This window comes from Cetorhinus maximus, chromosome 10 (genome assembly GCF_964194155.1).
Source record: "Cetorhinus maximus chromosome 10, sCetMax3.hap1.1, whole genome shotgun sequence".
In the NCBI taxonomy this organism is placed as follows: domain Eukaryota; kingdom Metazoa; phylum Chordata; class Chondrichthyes; order Lamniformes; family Cetorhinidae; genus Cetorhinus; species Cetorhinus maximus.
This window is the reverse complement of record NC_135888.1, coordinates 10,858,988-10,878,991: the sequence shown is the minus strand read 5'-3', so window position 1 is coordinate 10,878,991 and position 20,004 is coordinate 10,858,988. Positions and strand designations below refer to the sequence as shown.

At 42.8% G+C, this 20,004-nt stretch overlaps 1 protein-coding gene across 6 annotated transcripts in view; it reads left to right on the top strand.

Annotated features, from left to right (window-relative positions):
- Nucleotides 1-20,004, top strand: part of garnl3 (GTPase activating Rap/RanGAP domain like 3) — a 421,640-nt gene that overhangs the window by 145,880 nt on the left and 255,756 nt on the right. The gene's annotated exons all lie outside the window — the stretch shown is intronic.

Here is a 20,004-nt window from a genome sequence, read left to right as displayed (position 1 = left end):
TTAAAGAGAGTGCAGCACTCCCTCAGTACTGCACTGGAGTGGCAGCCTTAATGTTTGTGCTAAAGCCCTGGAGTGGGACGTGTTCCCAGAACCTTATGACTTAGAGGAAATTGCAACTCTTTTCGAGTACAATCACAGTTCTTGGTTTCCGGGAGTGGGATATGAACCCACAACCCTCTGATTCAAAGGCGAGGGTGCTATGAACTGAGCCACAGCTGACACCTCCCCTTTACGTTTGCATCATATCCTATTTTGTTATTCAAGAATGTCCACATGCCAAACCATTCCTATATATTTCAGACCATCCTATTTTACTGCCAGTGACACTCTTCTTTGTTTTCAGTTGTTTTGATGGACATGTCCAACAACCTCCTTTACACATTCAAACCCAGAACACAGTGCTCCATTCATTTTAGTGCTCCTCCAAGATGTAATAGTGTTTCTAGACAGCAAACTGAATTTCTTACGATGATTTTGTGATCCACCTGCTGACGCACCGTGCACCTAATTTAAATATATTTAAATGAAGATAATGCTCCAAATTTCCTGTATTCACACCAGTAATGCACTTCAGGTGGATGTGTAAATGGGGTGACCCACAATTTAACATTGCACTGCCCTTCTGAGCGCAACTCCAGACTCATTGGTGAACATCTGATGTAATTCATGGCTTGAAATTTTAGATCCTATATTTGTCTAATGTATGATGGTGTTGTAAAAACTCTGAGCTCTGGATTGCAGATTTGACCTAGATTAGAAGGGGAAGAGTGCATGATTGCATGAGCTCTGCTTTGTCGGAGATACCCTGGCTTATCTTACTGCTTTACAACTGTCTCTCTACTGTTCAGTCATCTGTCTGACATCAAGTCATGGCTGAGCCTTAATTTTCTTCAGCAATTCATTGGCAAGATTGGAACCAGTCCGCGCCGAGTCTCTGATATCATCCCTTCCTCCGTTATAACCCCGCAATGCAGCTTTATATCCCAGCTCAAGCCCTCACTCCTCTGAGATTAGGGTACACTTCACCATCGGTGGCAAAACATTCAATCGTCATTATCTGCATTTTAAGAATTCCCTCTCTGAAGTGTCAGTCGTTGCTTAATTGATAGCACTCTTGCTTTGAGTCTGTGGGTTCAAGCCCCACTCTACAGACTTGAGCATGAAATCTTTGGCTGACACTCCAGTGCTGTATTGAGGGACTGCTGCATTGTACTGTCTTTCACATCTGAAATAAAAGCAGGAACAGTAAAGGTACTTGACAATTGTTGATTAATTGTGTTTAATTGTATGCATGTGATGGGCATTAATTGGGGTTTCGCTTGAGTACATAAAGAATATATATATTGAAACAGTGAGGGTGGCTGAGTTGTGAGGTATGTGTTTGTAATGTTTTGCCCTGTGAATAAATTTAAGACTGAGTAAAGATTGGGTCAACTAATGCCCTTCACCAACTGGCTTTTTGGAATTGATGAGCCTACATAGGTCGATGTTTGTTCGAGAACTTTCACCAGTTCTGATGAGGGACCTTCGCCAAAAATGTCAGCCAACCTTTCTTTGCCCCTAGGTGCTGACAGTTACTATTTATGTCTAGTGTTTTTTATTTTAGCTTCTAAGAGTTAATTAGATTCTGTCATATCGGGAGTGTCTTCTAAGCGCATGCATGACTACATGCTATTTGGAAATTGTTACTAGTTTGTGAGTAGTTTGAAAGTGGTAAAGCATGGAACTGGCAATGGTAACAGTCAAATGCTGTGGTCAGTTCAGAAAGTGTTTCTTCAACTTATATGTGGGATCAGACATCCTTCGATCTCCCCAGTTAGATTCTGTGCTGATAACAAAAATCCTGCCTTCGCCCTGACACCCACGTACCTGAGTTTGAGGACACATGGCATGGTTGAATGTTGATGAAAGAAAGACTTGCATTGCTATAGCACCTTTCACAACCTCAGCTTGTCCCAAAGCCGATGGAGTAGTTTTGAAGTGTAGTAGTCACCTGTTGCAATTTGAATGTGCTAAATGTTAGTTTCCTTGTTAGTCATGTGCTGTCCTGAGCACTGAATCATTCAAAATGTAAAGCACGCCTTCTAGCAGAATCTCAGTTGTACCCTGTCTAGTGCAGGGGAGTGTACTCTAGGGAGGGTGCCTTGGAGAATCAGCTTTTCAATTCATTCATGATTTGTTGGTGAAGTTGACAAGGTTAACATTCTAAATTGCTCTTGAGAAAGTGGTGTTAGGCCTTCTTCTTGAACCATTACTCTCCTTATGGTGATGGTGCTCCCACAGTGCTGTTAGAGAGTTCCAGCATTTTGACTTGGCAACAATGAAGGAACATCATTTAATTTCCACGTCAGGATGGCGTGTGACCCGGAGGGGAATTTGGAGGTGGCGGTGTTCCTGCTGCCCTTGTCCTTTTAGGTACTGGACGTCTTGGGTATGGGAGGTGCTGTCAATAAAGCCATGGCTAGTTCCTACAGTGCATTCTGTAAATAGCACATGCTGCAGCCATGGTGCTTGGAAATTTCCTGGGCCGTTAGCAAAGGGTTGGGGGGGAGGTGAGAAGGTGGGCAAAAAGCATGGGAAGGTGTCAGGAGCTGCCAATGCTTTTCTGCCATACCAATTGCCAGTGGTGGGGAAAGGCAGCAGATGAGCTGCCAACCAGGAGCCCAATTGAGCCACTTCAGTAGCTATTTAAGGGCCTCTTTTTGTCACTGCTCCCAACGGACTTTGTGAGGGTGGAGAGGGGGAAGTGATGGGACCTCCTTTACACCTGCCCTCAGTGACAACCCCCTGCCTTCACCAGGGCGTGCCTGATTGGCCCTGACACACCCACTTACCTGAGTATGAGGGCACATGGCATCGATGTGCCCTTATCCTCTGGGTGCAGTCCCAGCAATGGCCACCCCTGATTGGGCTGACAGCTCTTGGGGAGGGTCCCAGGTCCTGCCATCTGCCAAAGCGAGGTCCCCGCTCACCACCACCCCCCCTTCTATTTTCAATCTGAGTGGTGGGAAACCCTGCTCTGAGTTGTTTTGGTGGTAGAGTGCCTAAAATGTTTAAGGTAGTGGATGGGGTGCTGACAAGTGGACTGCTTTGTCTTTGGTCCGTGCCCTGGCTTTAATCTGTACTTCCTTCAAGCGCAGTTCCCTATTGAAAGCAGAGAATCAGTGGACATGCTATTTCATAGCAACAGAATGGATGAGCTTGATGTGATGTGCTCTGGCATCTGTTTGTCATATGGGAAACCCTTTCCTATCAGGCCAGGGAGATTGTCTTCCGTCTCCTCACCATTCCACAAGTTGGAAACTGTTTTCTTATATCTTGTGTGCTGGTTTTGTTGATTTGATGCATTACCTTCTCATTCATACTGTATTGTCAGCTCTGTGCAGCCGCCAATAATGGGTTTTCTGGTACGAGTCTGAACTTAGGGAGAAACCCTTTAATTGCTCCTTTAACAAGTAAGACCATTGTTTATTGCGGGGGTCACTCCATTGCATCAGTTTGCTGCCAGGAGCAATATTCAGAGTGTGAGCAAAAGTCTGCACTGACTCCATAAACACCAGTACTTCAAATCACTGCAGCTCAATGCACGTTATGAGTGCAAAGAGGAAATTAGCCTGATCATCATAATTTAATCCAGTCAATCTTATGAATTTGTTAGAAACCTGAGTAATGAACATATTCCATGAGTGAAGTTTGTTTGTTGTGCCTTACTGTTCATTAAGCATCGCATTGCTTAAGGGATGTAACAATTGTTCTATTGTCGGAATATTGAAATCTATATTTGTTTTATTATTATTGTTTGATTAGTCATTTACTGTTACACCAAAGGGCATCACAATAAATTTTCAAAAGTGTGATGAAAGATTTTCATCATAAAATGTGAATAGAATGTTTCCTTTTGTTTTTATTTAATTGTAACGCATCTCCACCTTTGATAATAAGTACACTTTGTTCTTGGGTAATGTGCTTTCAGTACTACGATAAATAGCATTTCAGTAATTAAATGTCAGGCCAGTAAAATAAATTTCCAGCCAGTCACACAGTGTTTTACAAAATTCCTATTGTAAAAGACCAAACAGTTTTCCACTCCGTAATCCATTTGTAACAGAGTTGAGACAATGCGAGCTTCATTAGCTTTGATGTGTGTTCAGTATTTTCCTACAGGTGTGGGTGATGCTGATAAGTCTGAAAGAATGGTGAATTTATCTGCACCACATTCAAAGTGTAAATTCTGTTATGGGTAATATTGAAATGCACATAATTAGTTCGTCCATGCTTTCTAACATAGGGTGAAGCTTCACTCACTAAAAGCTGTTCTGTCAAGTGATTCATTCATGGGATATGGACATCGCTGGCAGAGATCGCCCATCCTAAATGTCCTTAGGAAGATGGTGGGGAGCTGCCTTCTTGAACTATTGTAGTTCATGCGGTGAAGATGCTGTATTTTTTTATCATTCACGGGATGTGGGCTTCGCTGGCTGGGCCAGCATTTATTGCTCATCCCTAGTTGCCCTTGAGAAGGTGGCGGTGCACTGCCTCCTTGAACCACTGCATCCATGTGGTGTAAGTACACCCACAGTGCTGTTAGGAAGGGAGTTCTAGGATTTTGACCCAGCAACAGCGAAGGAATGGTGATATATTTCCAAGTTAGAGTGGTGAGTGACTTGGAGGGGAACTTGTAGGTGGTGGGTGTTCCCATCTATCTGCTGCCCATGTCCTTCTTCGTGGTTTTGGAAGTTGCTGTCGAAGGACCCTTGGTGAATTTCTGCAGTGCATCTTGTAGCTGGTACACACTGCTGCTACTGTGTGTCGGTGGTGGAGGGAGTGAATGTTTGTGGATGTGGTGCCAATCAAGCGGGCTGCTTTGACCTGGACAGTGTCAAGCTTCTTGAGTGTTGTGGGAGCTGCACTCATCCAGGCAAGTGGGGAGTATTCCATCACACTCCTGACTTGTGCCTTGTAGATGATGGACAAACTATGGGGAGTCAGGAGGTGAATTACTCATTGCTGGATTCCTAGCCTCTGACCTGCTTTTGTAGCCACAGTATTTATATGGCTAGTCCAGTTCAGTTTCTGGTCAATGGTAACCCCCAGGCTGTTGATATTGGGGATTCAGTGATGGTGATGCCATTGAACATCTAGGGATGATGGTTAGATTCTCTGTTGTTGGAGATGGTCATTGCATGGCGCGAATGTTACTTGCCACTTGTCAGCCTAAGCCTGGATATTGTCCAGGTCTTGCTGCATTTGGACATGAACTGCTTCAGTATCTGAGGACTCGCGAATGGTGCTGAACATTGTCCAATCATCAGCGAGCATCCCCACTTCTGACCTTATGATGTAAGGAAGGTCATTGATGAAGGAAGGTCATTGATGAAGCAGCTAAAGATGATTGGGCCGAAGACACTACCCTGAGGAACTCCTGTAGTGAAGTCCTGGAGCTGAGATGACTGACCTCCAATAACCACAACCATCTTCCATTGTGCTAGGTATGACTCCAACCTGTAGAGAGTTATCGCCCTGATTCCCATTGACTCCAGTTTTGCTAGGGCTCCTTGATGCCACACTCTGTCAAATGCAGCCTTTATGTCAAGGGCAGTCACTCTCACCTCACCTCGGGAGTTCAGCTCTTTTGTCCATGTTTGAACCAAGGCTGTAATGAGGTCAGGAGCTGAGTGGCCCTGGTGAAACCTAAACTGAGCATCAGTGAGCATGTTATTGCAAGCAAGTGTTGCTTGACTAGTCTGTGAGACAGCTCTCCCAATTTTGGCACAAGCCCCAGATGTTAGTAAGGAGGACTTTGCTGGGTCGACAAGGTTGAGTTTGCCGTTGACGTTTCCGGTGTCTAGGTCGATGCTGGATGGTCTGTCTGGTTTCATTCCTTTTTTGAGACTTTGTGATGGCTGGATACAACTGAGTGGCTTGCTAGGCCATTTCAGAGGGCATTTAACCACATTGCTGTGGGTCTGGAGTCACATGTAGGCCAGACCAGGTAAGGACGGAAGATTTCTTTCCCTAAAGGGCATTAGTGAACCAGATGGGTTTTTACAACAATTGACAGTGGTTTCATGGTCATCATTAGACTTTAATTCCAGATTTTTATCGAATTCAAATTCCATCATCTGCCGTGGCGAGATTCAAACCCAGGTCCCAAGAACATTACCCTAGGTCATTGGATTACTAGTCCAGTGACAATACCACTATGCCATTGCCTCCCCTTGTAAGGTAGAGAATTCCAGGATTTTGAGCCAGTGATGATGATAGAGCAGCGATATAATTCCAAGTCAGGATGGAGTGTGACTTAGAGGGGAACTTGCAGGCAGTGGTGTTCCCATGTATCTGTTATCCTTATCCATCAAGGTGGTACAGGTCGTGGGTTTGGAAGGTGCTGTTGAAGAAATCTTGGTGAGTTGCTGCAGTGCGCCTTGTAGATAGTATACACTGCTGTCACCGTGGTAGAAGGAGTGATGTTTAAGGTGATGGATGGGGTGTTGATCAAATGGGCTGCTTTGTCCTGGATGGTGTCTAGCTTCTTGAGTGTTGTCACAGTTGTCCTCAGCGAGGCAAATGAAGAGTATTCTACACCTGACTTGTGCCTTGTAGATGGTGTACAGGATTTGGGGAGTCTGGAAGTGAGTTAGCATCACAGAATACATAGCTTCTGTTCTGTTCTTGTTGGTGGGTGACTCAATGATGGTAATGCCATTGAATATTAAGGGGAGATGATTAGATTGTCTTTTTTTGGATATGGGCATTGTCTATGACTTGAGTAACACAAATCTTACTTGTTACTTTCAGGCCAGACCGATCAGGTCTTGCTGATTGTGGACATAACTTTCTTTGGCATTTGAGAAGTTGAGAATGGTACAGTACACTGTACAATTATCACTGAACTTCCCCACTTCTGACCTTATGATGAAGGGAAGGTTGTTGATGAATCATCTGAAGATGGTTGAGCCTAGGACACTATCCTGAGAAACTCTTACAAAGATGTCCTGGGGCTGAGATGATTGACATCCAACAGCCACAACCATCGTCCTTTTTGCTAGAGAATCCAACCAGTGAAGAGTTTTCGCCTTGATTCCCATTGACTTTAATTTTTCCAGGGTTCCTTGATGCCATGCTCAGACTTAATGTCAAGGGAAGTCACACTCATATCACCTCCAACATTCAGCTTTTTGGCCATATTTGGACTAAGGCTGTAATGAGATCTGGAGTTGAGTGGCCCTGGCAGAATCCAAACTGAGGATCAGTGAGCAGGTTATTGCTGAGTAAGTGCCGCTTGATTGCATTGTCAACAACCCCTTCTATCGCTTTGCTGATGATTGAAAGTAGGCTGGTAGGGCTCTAATTGCCTGGATTGGATTTGACCTGCATTTCATGGGTAGGACATACCTGGGTAAATTTGTCCAGTAGGTGCCAGTGTTGTAGCTCTACTGAAATAGCTTGGCTAGGGACACGGCTAGTTCTGGAACACAAATCTACAGCCAGGTTGTTGTTGTTCTAATTCTTTGCTGTATCCACTGCACTAATCCATTCCTTGATATTACGTGGCATAAATTAAATTAAATTGTCTGAAAATTGGCATCAGTGATGCTGAGAACAGCAAGAGGAGGCCGAGATAGACCATCCATTCTGTACTTCTGGCTGAAGATGGTTGCAAAGGCTTCAGCCTTGTCTTTTGCACCGATAAACTGGGCTCCCCATCATTGAGAATAGTGATGTTTGTGGAGCCTCCTCCTCCGGTTAGTTGTGTAATTATTCATTCATGACTGGATATGTGACAGGATGGCAGAGCTTTGATCTGAACCACTGGTGGTGGGATTGCTTAACTCAGTCTAAAGCATGCTGCCGTTGCTGTTTAGCATGCATGCAGTCCTCTGTTGTAGCTTCAGGTTTGCACCTCATTTTTAGGTTTGCCTGGTGTTTCTCCTGGCATGCCCTCCTGCAAGCCTTGTTGAGGTCATGAGGTTACAGGTTGTGGTGGAATACAATTCTGCGGTTGATGACGGCTCTTAGCACCTCATAGATGCCCAGTTTTGAGCTGCTGGATCTGTTCTGAGTCTACCACATTTAACACAGTGGTGGTGCCACAAAACACAATGGAAGGTTTCCTCAACGTGGAATCAGGATTTTGTCTCCACAAGAACTATGCGGTGGCCACTGATAACAATATCAATAATAACAAAAAACAACAACTTATAGAGCCTTAAATGTAATAAAATGTCCCAAGGTGTTTCATAGAAGCGATATAAAACAAAATCAATGGCAGATGAAATTTAATGCAGACAAGTGTGAAGTGATTCAATTTTGTAGGAAGAACAAGGAGAGGCAATATAAAATAAAGGATACAATTCTAATAGAGGTTCCAGAGCAGAGGGACTTGCACAAATTCTTTAATGTGGCAGGACAGGGTGAGAATGTGGCATACAGGGTCCTGGACTTTATAAATAGGGGCATAAAGTACAAAAGCATGTAAGTTACAATGGTGGTGGTGTGTTACAATTCACTTAGGGAGAGTCCAAGTTGTTGTGACAATATGTGCGTTGTAGTCTAGAGCTGTGGATAGCGATGGTAGAGGCCCCAACGTTCTTTCTATCACATAGCTGACCAGGAATCTCTCCCACTCTTATTGCCTACCATTGGTGTGTGTTGGAAGGCTTTGCAGGCTGATATACAACCTGCTTGGCTGCATTATTAATCTTGGCACCAAGTTCTTGGGTGGGTCTTGAACTTGGAGCGTCTGGCTCAGAGGCAGAGACACACTACCCATTGTGCCACAAGACTCCCTGGAAGTTCTGATAAGCCTGTATAAAACTATGGTTTGGCTTCAACTGGAGTATTATGTCCAGTTCAGGGCACCACACTTTAGGAAGGATGTCAATGCATTAGAGAGGGTGCAGAAAAGATTTACCAGAATGGTTCCAGGAATGAGGGGCTTCAGTGACAGATACATTGGTGAAGGTGGGGTTGTTCTCTTTAGAGAAGGGAAGGTTGAGAAGAGATTTGGTCGAGGTATTCAAAGTCATGAGGGATCTGGATAGAGTAGATAGGGAGAAACTATTCCAATTAGCGGAAGGATCGAGAACCAGAGGACGCTGATATAAAGTGATTGAAAAAAAGAAGCAACAGTGACATGAGAAAAAGCCTTTTTAGTGAGTGGTTAGCATCTGGAATGTACTGCCCAAGAGTGTGGTGGAGGCAGATTCAATCGTGGCTTTCAAAAGAAAATTGGATAGTGATCTGAAGAGAAAAAATTTGCAGGGCGATGGGGAAAAGTTAGGGGAATGGGACTACGTGAGTTGCTCTTTCGAAGAGACTACACAGAGACGAGGGGCTGAATGGCCTCTTCTGTATGTCAATCATTCTATGATTCTATAAAATATGACACCAGGTCACATATGGAGATATTAGGTCAAATGATCACAAGCTTGGTCAAAGAGGTAAGTTTTAAGGAGTATCTGAAAGAAGGAAAGTGAGGGAAAGAGGCGGAGAGATTTAGACAGGGAATTTCCTAAAAGGATAGCAGTATTTTGGATTTCATCTGAAGTGATGGAGTTAGAGCTATAGATTTCATCCAGCAGTATTATTAAGGCATTCCCAGTGCCTCTTTCATTGTGAGTTTCAGCCTGACTCGTTAATAATGCTCTTGCTTCTGGGACGGAAGGGGTGTATTCCAACTTCAGTACATAATCTAAACTGAGATTTCAGTGCAGTACTGAAGGAGTGCTGCACTGCTGGAGATGGTGGCATTCAGATGAGACATTAAACCTTGGTCCCAAATATCTGTAAAAGAGCTTGTTGCACTATTTGAAGATGAGCAAGGGAATTCTCCTAGTGTCCTTAGTTAACTAAGTGCCCTTAGTTAACACCAACAAAAGCAGATTAATTGATCATTTATCTCATTTCTGTTTGTGGGACCTTGCTGTGTGCAATTTGGCTGTTGCCCATATTGCAGCAGTACTTCAAAAGTACTTCTTTGGCTGTGAAACACTTTGGGTCATAAAAATCCAAGTTTGCTCTATCATTGGTGAGATTAACATTTTCTTGGGATGTTATGGTAGAGTGAAGATTCACAATTGCATTCTTTTTGTGCAGCGGGGATGTTTTTAATGAGGTGAGAAGATCAATGATGTTCCTGGCTCCCAGGACATTTACAAATGCTAGGAAGAATGAGGAGAGAAATATAAATTAAGTGATGCAATTTTAAAGGGGGCGCAGGAACAAAGAGATCTGTGTATGTGCACAAGTCTTTGAATGTGGCAGAACAAGTTGAGAACACTGTTTATAAAAAAAGACATGGATGCTTGGCTTTATAAAGAGGCATAGGGTGGAATTTTATGGCTCCGTTGCGGCAGGGGCAAGGCCGTAAAATGTGGTGAGCCGTTCAAAAGCCCGTTTATTTCAGCGGGACCGCAAAATTCTGCCCATAAAGTTCAAAAGCAGGGAAGTTATGCTAATCCTTTGTAAAACACTGGTTAGCCCTCAACTGGAGTATTGTGGCCAATTCTGGGAACCGCACTTTAGGAAGGATTTCAAGACCTTGGAGAAAGTGCAGAGGAAGTTTACTAAAATAGTACCAGAAGCGAGGGACTTAAGTCATGTAGTGAAGCAGGAGAGGCTAAATTTTTTCTCCTCAGAGCAAAGAAGGTTAAGAGAAGATTTGATAGAAGTGTTCAGAATGATGTAGGACAGAGTAAGTAAGGTGAAAGTGTTTCCTGTGACAAGAGGAGTAAAATACCCTTAGCTAAGAGGTCAGTAAGCAGGAGGCAGAGATTTAAAGTAATTTGAAGGAGAAGTAGAGGGAAAACGAGGAGAAATTTTATCATCCAGCAGGTGGTGGGGCTCCGGAACTCACTGCCTGAAAAGGTGATATGGAGGCAAAAACCCTAACACATTTAAAAGATACTTGGATATGCACATGAAGTGCCATGACCCATGGGGCTCTAGACCAAGAGCTGGAAAGTGCGATTTGGCTGGATAACTCTTTTTCGGCCAGCACAGACATGAAGGGCTGATTGGCCCCCTTCAGTGCTGTAAATTTTCTATGTTTCTATGCAAGGGTCAGCAACCAGACAACATAGATTTAAGTAATTGACAAAAGAACAGAGGTGACACGGAGACTTTTTTATGCAAAGACTCCCCATGACCCTGAATTTGATGAAGCGGTTCTGGAAAAGTGAGTGAGTTTATATGATCCGGAATGCACTTCCTGAAGCAGATTCAGCAATAACTTTGAAAAGGGAATTGGCCAAATACTTAAAGAGGAAAGAATTGCAGGGATGTCGGGAAAAAGCAGGGGAATGAGACTAATTGGAATTGCTCTTCAAAAGAGCTGGCACATGCACAATGGGCTGAATGGCCTCCTGCGCTCTATTATTCTATGATGCTATGAAAAACGAGTATAATAGTTGCTGTTTGCAGCTATCTGTTATCACATTTGTGGATTTTGTGAGTAGTTTCATTCTCAAACGATGACTCTCATGTTGTGGTGATTGGGGGCAAGTCAACATTATAATCTCAAAGAAATTGTCTGAATGTGAGACTGTGGAGAGAGCTTGCAGGCTATCCTTTGATGAAGATTAATTGCAAAGCGCAATCAGGATTACTTGTGCTGACTTACCTCTTGGTTAACCTATGGTATCTCAGTATTTGAAGAGCAACATGTCCAGTACATTGAAACCAGAGCAGAATACTTACAGGCAAAAACACAGGAGGAAGTACAATTTGATAAAGAAAGGAAGCAAACACATGAAGCGATGAGTGACGGAACAAGAAAAGCAAAAGAAACTTTGCACGAGAAAAATGAAGGAAGTTCATGAAAGAAGAGTAAAATGGAGAGAAGTGGGAAAGAAATAGAAGACACAAGGAGAACATTAAGGTTTAAATTTTGTGCTCCCAGTAGGGAGACATGCTCACAAGAAGGAAACATTGGAGAATTGGAGCAACAGAACTATGGATTTTTCCCTCAAAATAAAAAGGAAGCCATTACCATATATACATATAATCCTTCTCTCCAAGTCCCTCTTGATGATAGGGTCTGACGAAGTAAGGTGGAAGGAGAATAATGTAGACCATAAACACCGACGTAGGCTAGTTGAGCTGAATAGCCTGTTTCTGTGATGTAAGTACTATGTAAAACCATTAACAATGCCAGTGGTGGCAGGAACACCAGTTGTATCATGTTCTTGTCTTTCTAAATGTTTTTTTGGATATTTTGTACTGTTTTGTGATGGTGGAAGTATCACATTGTTGGTGGAAGTGAATAGAAAGGGATTGCTACGCGAGAAAAACGGTTTTCTTGCTATCTTTGTACTTTTAAGTTTGGAATAAGAAATTTGGTGCAGAAGGAATGTTGGGAGAATCGCAACTGCTTAGAAAATGTAATGAAACGGTGATAAATTGAACACAACAACGACGTATTTTTCAATAGCACCTTTAACTTAATGAAACATCCCAGAATGCTTCACAGGAGCATTATAAAGCAAAATTAGACACCAAGCCACACGAAGAGACATTAGGGCAGATGGCCAAAAGCTTGGGCAAAGGTATGTTTTAAGGAGTGTCTTAGGGAAGGTAAGAGAGGGAGAGCGATAGAGAGATTTGGGGAGGGAATTCTAGAGCTTAGGACCTTGACAGCTGAAAACATATATACCGTGGAGCAATTGAAATTGGGAGTCTCAAGAGTCTAGAAATATAGGAGCGCAGATATCTTGGATGGCTATAGAGATGGAGGAGGTTACAGAAAATGTGAAGGCCGAGGCCATGGAGGAATTTGAAAACAAAGATGAGAATGTTAAAATCGAGGGTTTGCATGACCGAGAGCCAAGGTAGGTCACCGAGCACAGCGGTGAGAGTCGAAGTGGACCTAGTGTGAATTAGGACACAGACAGCAGAGTTTTGGATGACCCCAAGTTTACGTTAGTAGAGTGTTAGAGGGCAGTGGAGTGGTTTGGTATAATCAAGTCTAGAGGTAATAAAGGCATGAATAATCTTTGCAGTTTAGCAGTTAACAAAGCTGGGTGCTTCTCATTTTTAAAAAATGCCTAAATATTCTTATGACAACACAAATATTTTTAAAAATCAGAACTTTGAACTTTTACATCACCTCTCAGTGTAACAATCTTTATCTTTGATGCAACGCATCTTGAAGGCTCTTTCTCAGTTTTTCCATTAAGGTCACTGCAAATCATCAATAAGCTTTCTTGTCACATCAGTGCTCTGAGCACTGCACTCTCAGCTGTGGAGAGAGATTGGTGAGAAGGATTATACAGTAATGGTAAATCATCCATGGTTATGGAAATGAAAGACATATATAGGTTCTCCACTGATTGTTACAGGCATTTGATATTTTCATACATTTCATAAAGTTGTATCATTTTTGTTTTTAACCAGGTCCCTGGTGCTATGTGTGAGTAGCTGTGCCTTTTAAAAAGAATACAGAACAGGTTCAATTCAGCCAAATGGAGAAAGAAAGGTGTGCATTTATATAGCACCTTTCACAATCTTGGGACTTCCCAAAACTCTTTACAAAGAATGAAGTCCTTCTGAAGTGCAGTCACTGTTTTAATGTAGGAAACACAGCAGCCAAATTGCACAACACGATCCACGAACAGCAATGTGATCATGATCAGATAGTCTGGTATTTTTAGTGATGTTGATTGAGAGATAAGAATTGGCCAAGACACCAGGGAAAACTCTCCTGCTCTTCTTCGAAATCATGCCAAGGGATCTTTAACGCCCACCTGGGAGAGCAGATGGGGCCTCGGGTTAACCAGACGGAGAACTGAACTTCTGAAGGGGTGTGAGTGATGCCTCAACTTTGGGAGCTGTGTTGAAATCAATCTAAGGCTGAAGGAATCAAAACATTGAGTTTGGGATTCCCTAGCAGGTGTGTGTTAGTAGTGTGAACCCCTATGTCGGTACAAATTAAAATTAAACTGTTCATATTTCTGAAAATGGGCCACAGGATGATTGATAGGAGAAATGGACATGTGCCACACTGACACAATAAGAGTCCCATTCTGAGATTGGGGTAGAGTAGTGGAAGATTCACCAATGCACCTGGCAGCACTGCAACTTGTGCTAGGAATGGTTGTTGCTGAGTGTGGATGCCTGGAGTGGCCAGTGTTCCATTCCCATCACCAACTCTCACCTTGATGAGCACCTATAAGCTTATTGACAAAGCAGAACACCTGAAACTTACTTATTCCTACACAACTAACTATGAGATAAAGCTTTCAAAATTATATTAATTGTCTTCTGAATAGTTTCTAAAGAGGATGGAGCCAAACAGTAGACTTTGCCTTGATGTATGTGAGTAACTAAATTGCTTGAAGAACTGGAGGCCTTGTGGCTCAATGGGTAGTGCCCCTTCCTCTAAGTCAGAAGCTCCCGGTTCAAGTTCCACTCCAGGACTTGATGGCCAAGGAAGGAGTGCTCTTGACATGGTTCAAACAGATTATTAATCAGCCTGCTGATCCTTCCAGCACTTCCCCACTATTTCCCAAAAGGAAAAATGTGTCTGATACGATACAAGCAAAAAGAACTGAAGACGCAATAGCAGTAAAATATAATAGTGATGATGTAAATGTTTGTTGATATGAACAGCTAAACCAATTGTTCTCATTTTAATGTTGAATCCATATGACATCCAGTTACAAATGAACTAAAATGAACCTAAATGGAACCATATTTCAGGGTGTTGATTTACCTGGGGAACTTATGTCTTGCTGCTGCTTCATAAGCTGAAAAAAAATCCAAGCTTTTTTTCCTCCAGTTTTGTCCTTTTCTCTGCTAAATGAAGGTAGCATATGTTCAGAGATGATTCCATGCTGCTCCTTCACTTTCTGTAGTCCAAGGATGTTGAGAACAGTTGTGGTGCATTTGCACTCATGACTCATCACACTGCGAGCTCCTGCTCTGGGCATACCATCAAGAATGAGTGCTGTGGAAAAGTAAACCCTTTCACCATATGGAGGGAGAAAAAAAGGGCAGGGATTGTACAGCTCTTAGCAGCCAACTCCAAAATATGAGCAGAGGCTTACCTAAGTGCAGGTCTTCCTGTCTGTCATCTTGTTGGATATAGTATGAATTGACCCTGCATAGAAATAGAAATACAAGGAAGTTACAACACGGAAACAGGCCATTTGGCTCAACTGGACTCCCCAAGCACACATATTGTCTTAATTGCATTTACCCACCCTATTCCCATACCTCTTTATTTTCCTTTTATTTTATCCATCGATCCACACTAATCTGTGTTGACATAGTTCCTACATCAGCTACTAATCTTGGGAGTGAATTCCACAGCCGCACAACTCTCTGGCCCAGATTTTCGTTCCAGGTGTGCAGAGACTGGAAATTCCAGGCCTTATGAACCTGACCATTAAAAATGGCTGCTCGCAGTCCTGATTTTCATTCCGGATAGGCGGGCTGGGTTAGAAATCGGGCCCACCACCCCCAGAACGAGTGCAGGGGCTGCCGGCTGTGGAGGCTGCCGGCTATGGAGGCAGGCTGGGCAGAAGGCTTGCCTCTGTGCTACGGCACTTTGTTGAATTAAATAAAAATTAGATTGAAACATAAAACAGCCCTCATCCTTCACCCCTCACATATGCCCCATCCATGCCCCTATAGTCCCTCATCCTCCCTATGCCAACCCATGCCCCTCTCCCTACCCTCATGGCCCTTCATACCTCCCATAAACCCATGGCCCTTTCTAGCCTCTATGCCAGCTTAGTGCCAACACAGGCCAACCCATGCGCCCACTCACCAGCATGACAACTCACCTAATACCCTTGACAGCTCTTGAACAGCTTGACAATTCTTTGACAACTTCAGTGAGTTTATGCATTTTTACACACAATCATTTTTACTTTTAATAATCGCAAAGGTTGCCTTACATCTCCCAAAGGTGTCCTGGGACCATATCCAAAGGGATACTAAACTCTCCAGAGGGGTATCCTGGCTGTCCAAACGAATCCAGCAAGTTCAGACCAACTTTTACCAGGTTTAATCTGCACACTTCAGGTTTCACACTTTTGTCCTACCAAAATCACACTTCAGTGGAGGCAACTGATGATTTAAATGACCAACTGCCTCCATAAACCAAGCATGCGTGAATCCTGGCCTGACTAAGATAGATGCAATAAGATGGGTGAACTAATGGAACAAATAGAGAAAAATGTTAGAGATCTAATCGCTATTAGCGAGATGTGGTTAAAGGTGACCAAGGTTGGGAAATAAATATTTCAGGATACATAATTTTTTGGAAAGACAGACAGAATAGCAAAAGGAGGAGAGGATCTGGCCTCAGAAGATCATGAAGTAGAATCAGTATGAGTGGAAATTAGGAATAATAAGAGTCAGAAAACACTGGTGGAAATAGTTTATAGGCCTCCTAACTGTAGTTATACCATTGAGCAGAGCATTAAACAAGAAATTATTGGAGCTTGTAACAAAAGACATGTAATAATTGTGGGGGACTTTAATCTTCATATAGATTGGGATAATAAAATTGGCAAAGTGGTCTAGAAAATGAAATCGATGAATGTTTTTATGACAGTTTCTTGGAGCAATATGTTGTGGAACTGACTAGGGATAAAGCTATCTTAGATCTAGTATTGTGTAATGAAGTAGGGTTAATTGGTAATGTCATAGTAAAAGATCCCCTGGGAAACAGTGATCATAATAATACTGAATTCTATGTTAAGTTTGAAAATGACACATTCCAATCACAAACAAAAATCTTAAACTTAATCAAAGCCAAATACACATGTATGAGGGGAGTACTGGCTAAAGTTAACTGGGTAAATAGGCTAAAAACATGGGGGTAAATGAACAGTAGAAAACATTTAAAGGAACAATTCAAAATGTTCAACAAAAATACATTTCATTGAAAAACAAACTCAACAAGAAAGGCCCATCTGTGGCTCACTCAGGAACTTAAGGATGGTATTAGATTCAAAAAAAGAGGCCTACAATGTTACAAAAACAGTAGCAAGTCTAAGGATTGGGACTGTTTTAGAAAACAGCAAAGGTCCACCAAAAAGTTGATAAAAAGGGAAAAAGTAGAATGAGAGTAAGCTAGCTAGAAACATGGAAACAGATTGTAAGAGCTTTTACAAGTGTATGAAGAAAGAAGAGAGTAGCTAAAGTTGGTCCCTTAGAAGCAGAGGCAAGAGAAATTATCATGGGGAATGAGGAAATGGCAGAGGCATTGAATAAATATTTTGTGTCTATCTTCACAATAGAAGACACAAGTTTGATACCAGAAATAGACGGTAATCTAGGGGCTAAAAAGAGTGAGGAAATTAATATCAGCAGAAAAAAAGTATTGGAGAAACTTAAGGGGCTAAAATCCGACAAATCCACAGGACCTGATGGACCTTAGGATTCTAAAAGGGATAGCTGCAGAGATAGTGCATGTGCTGGCTATGATTTTTCAAAATTCCTTAGATTTAGGAATGGTCCCATTAGGTTGGAAGTTGGCAAATGTTACAGCGCTTTTCCAGAAAGGAGGGAGAGAGAAAACAATGCACTACAGGCCTGTTAGCTTAACATCAGTTGTTGGGAAAAAGCTGGAATCTATTATTAAGGAAATCTTAACAATGCACTTCGAAAGCATAGTATGATTAGAACAAGTCAACATAGTTTTACTAAAGGGAAATCCTGTTTGACAAATTTATTAAGAGGTTTTTGAGGTTGTAACTAGTGGGATAGATAAAGTGGAATCAGTAATGTAGGATACATGGATTTCCAAAAGACATTCGATAAGGGGCCGCAGAAAAGGTTAATGGGCAAAATAAGGGCTCTTGGAGTTGGGGGTAATATTGTAGCATGGATTGGGGATTGGTTAACAGATAGAAAGCAGAGAGTGGGCATAAACTGAGCTTTTTCAAGTTGGCAGGCAATGAATAGTGGAGTGCCATATAAGTGTTGATGTTTAAAGAGTCTTGGGTGTGCTTGTACAGGAATGCAGAAAGTTGGCATGCAGGTGCAGCAAGCAATCAGGAAGGCAAGTGGCATGTTGGCATTTAATGCAAGGAGCGTGGAGTACAAGAATAAAGAAGCCTTGCTAGAGCTGTACAACGTTTTGGTGAGACCACATCTGGAATACTGTGTGCAGTTTTGGTCCCTACATTTAAAAAAGGATATACTTGCATTGGAGGTGGTACAGCAAAGGTTCACTAAATTGGTCCCTGGGATGAGGAGGGATTGTCTTATGGTGAGAGGCTAAGTAAATTGGGTTTATATTCTCTTGAGCTTAGAAGAATGAGAGGTGATCTCACTGAAACCTACAAAATTTTGAAGGGGCTTGATAGAGTGTTTGCTGAGAGATTGTTTCCTCTGGTTGGGGTGTGTAAAACATGGGGACAAAGTCTCAGGATAAGGGGCCAATCATTTAGGGCAGAGGTGAGAAGACATTACTTCACTCAAAAGGCTGCGAATCTTAGGAATTCTTCGTTGAATACATTCAAGGTTGGGATAGACAGATTTCTGGACTCAGGGAATCAAAGGATAGGGGGAGCAGCTAGCAAAATGGAGTTGATGCCTAAGATTAGCCATGATCATATTGAGTGGCGGAGCAGGCTTGATGGACCATGCGGTCTACTCCTGCTCCTATTTCTTGTGTTCTTGTATTCTTGACTCCGATCCCGACCAAACAGAAATAGGAACCACCATATTCAGGGGTGGGATTTGGGTTTTCAGGGCTCATCTGCCATAACAGAGAGGCTCTCTGTTGTCATGAAAATCTGGGCCTCTGTGGAGAAATTTCTCTTACTCTCTTGTAAATTCCTTACATGTAGTTTTGTATTAGTGGCTTCTCATTCTGGCCAGGATTTTCTGGTCCCGCCCATGGTAGGACCCATTGCAGGTGGGACAGAAAGTTTGGCAACCCAGCAAAACATCCATTGACTTTTGGCAGGGATTTCCGATCTCGCCAAGGGCAGGACCGGAAAATTCTAGCCACTGTTTCTATCTAACTGGTCTCATCCTTTCATAATCGGTGGAAAACTCTCCCCTGGTTTGAGTCATACCTAACACAAAGGAAAATGTTTGTGGTTGTTGGAGGTCAATCATTTCAGTTCCAGGACATCACTGCAGTAGTTCCTCAGGGTAGTGCCCTATACCCAATCACCTTCAGCTACTTCATCAATGAACTTCCTTTTATCATAAGGTCACAAGTGGAGATGTTTGATGATTGCACAATGTTGAGCACCACTGAAGCAATCCATGTACAAATGCAGCAAGACCTGGACAATATCCAGACTTGGGCTGGCGTTATGGCATTATATGGCATTCAATGGCATTATCATCACTGAATCCCCCACTATCAACATCCTGGGGGGGTTGCCATTGACCAGAAACTGAACTGGACCAGCCATATAAATACTGTGGCTACAAGAGCAGATCAGAGATTAGGAATCCTGCAGCGAGTAACTCACCACCTGACACTCCAAAGCCTGTCCACTCTCTTCAAGGCATAAATCAAGAGTGTGACGGAATATTCTCCACTTGCCTGGATGACACCATCCAGGACAAAGCAGCCCGGTTGATTGGCACCTCTTACAAACATTCATTCCCTCCACCACTGATGAACAGTGGCAGCAGTGTGTACCATCTACAAGATGCACTGCAGAAACTCACCAAGGCTCCTTAGGCAGCACCTTCCAAACTCATGACCGCTACCATCCAGAAGGACAAGGGCAGCAGACAGATGGTAACATCACCACTTGGAAGTTCACCTCCAAGTCACTCACCATCCTGACTTGGAAATATATCGCTGTTCCTTCACTGTCGCTGGGTCAAGATCCGGGAACTCCCTCCCTAACAGCACTGTGGGTGTACCTATACCACAGGAACTGCAGCAGTTCAAGAAGGCAGCTCACCATCACCTTCTCAAGGGCAATTAGGGATGGGCAATAAATAGTGGCCACATCCCGTAAATGAGTTAAAAAAAAACTTCTATCGTATCGCCATCATTTGATGAAAAATGCCCCA